The sequence below is a fragment of the Phalaenopsis equestris genome, unplaced genomic scaffold, assembly GCF_001263595.1.
Source record: "Phalaenopsis equestris unplaced genomic scaffold, ASM126359v1 Scaffold000715, whole genome shotgun sequence".
Classification (NCBI taxonomy): domain Eukaryota; kingdom Viridiplantae; phylum Streptophyta; class Magnoliopsida; order Asparagales; family Orchidaceae; genus Phalaenopsis; species Phalaenopsis equestris.
The window spans coordinates 250,448-254,988 of record NW_018165155.1 but is presented as its reverse complement, the minus strand read 5'-3'; positions in this window follow the sequence as shown (position 1 = coordinate 254,988).

The window sequence follows — 4,541 nt, the reverse complement described above, 5'->3', positions numbered from 1 at the left end:
CGAGGGTCTTCTGAGAATGTTGTCCTGTAGCCTTGGGAAAAACTCGTCGTTGGTGGGGTCGAGGGCACCGTCGGCGCTTAGTTCAAATCTCCACATTTTGGTCATTTTCGCTCCAAGTTCGCTCTTTTTTGCATTTTTTTGCTCCAATGACCCTAATTCATCATTCCTGCAACAAAACATCAAAATATCTTTCTTTAAAGTGCAATATCATTAAAAATGGTATAAAATATGTATGAAAATCTCAAAATATTTTCCTCTGGTCAATTGACATGTAAGTCTTAAAATATTTAAGTTTTTTTTTGAAACAAGCTTTGCGCAATGATTTAAAGCTTTTAAGTATGAACTCATGTAGTTGTTCTTATCTTTTGAAACAACATAAAACACAACAACGAAAGAATACAAAGAAACCAAAGAACCTAAGAGTCGTCAAGTCATCCACGTAAATTTGTTTTTTGTTGTGTTTGCATTCTAAAGTTTCAGGTAACCGAAAAAAGCATTACATCATATAATATTTTCATGCATTGCTAATATGAAGCGTTGTAAAACCACATTTATTTGATAACAACACCCCCATTTGTTTGACAATAACACCACACTGATACATAAATATCACCAAAATAATTCCATGATAACAACACAATGACACCAATATAACATCAAAATATTATCAAAAAAACACAAAAAAATACACCACAATAATGTGGTTGTGTTATTGAAAAGGGAGTGAAGACATTATTTTTTTATTGTGGATTCTCTAGGGTTATTTATGAGTTATTTTGAAGTTATTCTTGTGTTATTTTGTGTTATTTTGGAGTTATTTTTGTGTTATTATTATATTATTTATGTGGTATTTTTTAGGTTCATTTGGTGCTATTTATATGATTTTGTGTTTATTTTGGTGTTTTTCTTGGGTTATTTTGGTCTTAATCTTATGTTTTTCTTATTCGTGTGTTTATGGTCTTATTGAGGTGTTATTCTTTTATTATTGGAGTTGTAATGTTTGTCGTTATTTCTTGGGAATGTGGTTGTTTCATAATGTTATTGTAATGTTATTTGGTGTTAATGTGATTTTATTTAGGTGTTATTCTTGCATTATTGTGGTATCTTTTAGGTGTTATTTTCAAATTATTGTAGTATTTTTGTGATGTTTTGGGGTTCTTTTCTCATATTATTGGAGCTGTAATGTTTCTGTTTTATTGGGGGAAATTTAATATTATTGTGGTTTAAATTGTAATGTTAATGTAGTGTTTATGTGGTATTATTTAAGTGTAAAATGAGGTCTAATGTTGATTCTAATATTATTGAGGTGGGATTGTGGTGTTATTTTGAGTTTTATTTAGGTGTTATCGGAGCTTAATATTTTGGGTTTGTTGAGGTGTTATTGACACTGTTATTGTGGTGTAATTCTAATTGAATTTTGGTGTTATTGTGATGTTAGTTATTTTTTAAGTTGTAACATTTCAGTTTACATTAGGTGGGATTGTGGTGTTATAGAAATGTTATTCTGATATTATTTTAGCATTATTATGGTGTTATTATGAGATTGTTGAGGTGCTATTTAGGTACAATTCTATTGGTATTCTGTTATTGTGATATTTTGTTTTGCATTCATATTTTTAATGTACTGGAGTGATATTATTATGGAAAGTTATGTATAACAAATTGTATTGGTTTGCATTATCTTCTTTTGTAGGATTTTAAACCCAAGAATGTCCACTTGTAGATGTTGTCCATTTGTTGTAAGCGGTTCTCTTAATATGATTAGACATATCCTATATGGGGAGACCAAGAATAATTTGAAAGTATTGAATGTGCTTTAATTTTTTGATCAACTGGGAATGTCGGGCTGACGACATTAAACCAAGTATTTTGAACCAAGCGCTTTATGGGAGACAACCCATATTTATTGTTATTTATTTTGCTTTTATGTTTTTGTTTGAATTATTAATATATTCATATTTTTATGGATTCTGTGTATTTGAGAAACTAAAAATTGAGAAAAAATTTAAAAATATCTTTGTTAACCTAATTTTATGGGAGATTTGAGAATTTATTGGATTGAGATCAAAATGGCGAAAACTTTGGAATTGGCGCCTTAGGCGACGAAAATGACTTAAAACGTTTCAAAAACACTTTTTTTGTGGGTTCTTCTCCTTATAACTTCCAAAAATTGATTCCAAAACATATTTTAAGGGGGAAAACGAGGGAAGAGTCACTACTTTTCAATTCCAATGGTTTCCCACTCTAAAAATTCCGCGAGATTTGGAATTTTCAACCGGAGAAAGTTTGTTAGTTTTAATACGCAGAAGTTTCAGAGCTCTCACTGCTCCCTCACCTGAAGGCTAACAATCTCACATTAGCTTCTAATCAACTGGACTAAATTGGGGATTTTAATGCGACAGATTAAAATCTCCAATTCTGCATTCAACAAAGTATATTTCTCTATTTATTTGCACTCAACTTTATTTGCACTCTCTCTATTTATTTGCACTCAACCCCATAGATGACATCCTCTCCCATGGAATCAAATGTGATTCTCACTATGTTGTATAAGTTATAACCATTTTGGAATATATGTTTCTCAACAAATTTTAACATTTCAATTGGCCAGATCAAAAAGTAAATAAAGATCAAAGTTCAAATTATCACAAATTATTGATATTTAAAACCGCAGAAAATCAAATCATTTCTTCACAAAACCATATCTCAAAGTAGAGAGAAAGATAAAGAAGACTACTTAAAATTCATGAGAAGGAAACAACAAAACACGGATTTCATATATAAAAACAAGTTTACAAAAAAAAATAAAATAAAAGACATAACTTATCTCACATTCCTTCCCAAGCAAATTCCTAGAAGTTCTCTTCAAGCACTTTCCTTCTTTACAAGCACTCTCAACTCTCTCTTAGACGTGTAATGAAGAAGAAATCTCTCACCTCCCCTCTCCTATTACAATCCTTGAAGAAAATCTCCAAGCCCTTGACTTTCTCTCACTCTCTCGCTCACGCGCCTCTCTTCTTCCTCTCTTCATCCCCTCTCTTCAAAAAGAATTTAAAATTCACTCCAAAATTTTATCCAAAAGTCAACCTTTTGAATTCTAAAAGATATGTCCATATGTTCAAGAGACATATCCCTTCATAAAAGAATATTTCAAAATATTTAGATGCATTGAATCACTCCATGGGGTGTTTAAAACAAGTGACCCCTTCGAAATTCATGCAAAACTTGTCCTGAACCTCCTTAATTCGCATAAATTCGTCTTTGGCGCTGGTTCTGGCGCTTTAGTCGCCAAATTGTGTAAGATCGTGTTGTTCTGGGTTTTGGGGCTTCAGGCTCCAACTCTCTGTAAAATGACGCTTTAGGCGCTAGCTCTTTGTATAGTGGCACTTCAGACGCCAAAATCTCAAAATTTGTTGTTTTTGCTCCAAATTTAGTTATTCTTGCTACTTTTACTCTAAATGCCTAAATTTTATATACCTGCAGCAAAGACATGGAAATATCATTCTTTAAAGTGCAATATCACCTAAAATAAGCATTAAATATTACTTAAAACAACACATTATTTTTGTGTATTAGTGGTCAATCAAACTAATTAAACTAGTTGATCGGAGCTTGATGGTTAATCGAACCGATACGATCATACAATCGAGGTGACATGTGAAAGTGTCATGAAAAACACAAGAAAATAAAACCATGTGCATTTGATAGCAAATTAGACTTCTCTTAATGGCCTCACATATGATCTAGGGTTTGACAAAGTCATAGTTACCCTCCATTATGCAACATAATAGAGAGCCTACCTCTAATTATCCAATAAAATATGAAGGGACTTTCCCACAAGAAAGAAAACATTCACAAAAGTGATGCTTCTCTCACGAGTGCATCCTTCGTGATTTTGGGAATGAGAAATAAATGGTTTTCTCATTCTCTAGATCGAAGTGGCTTCAAATCATTCATCAAAAGATGAAGCCATCGCGATAATCACAGGGTTGCTAGTCTACTAGATGATTAGGTTTTTGTGCAAAGTCTTAGAAGGAGAACTCAACAATTTGCAGGAAATTTGATAAATTGTTCATAACCTAAGGAACTTTTCTCTAACACACAACCTATGTCCTTAAATCTCTAACATCCAGCTTAAGGGGCTCTCGTAAAGAGAATACATTGAGTTGTAGAAGCTTTCACCTTCATGTCATTTGTAGATGTGTTCTCTTTGCTTGCTCCTTGCTCCTACCTTGTTTGGATGAAGCTTTCCTCCTCCAAAGGAGATTTGATGCTCTTTTTCCTCCTCTAAGCGAGATGAAGCTCTCCTTTTTCACAAGGAGATGAAGCTTTTCCTTGAAGAAGTCTCTTCAAGTCTTCCCTCACACCCTCCTTTAAGGATTGGTGCTAGAAAAGAAGAAAATTTGGAAGAAATTTTGAAGAAGAAGAAGAAGGGAAGAAAATCTCTTTCTCTAGAACTCTCCACCAAGCTCTTCTCTTCTTCAAGAACTCTTCTCCTTGATAATTTTTAGCTCCCCTTAGCAAATGAAAGAAGGGAAGAA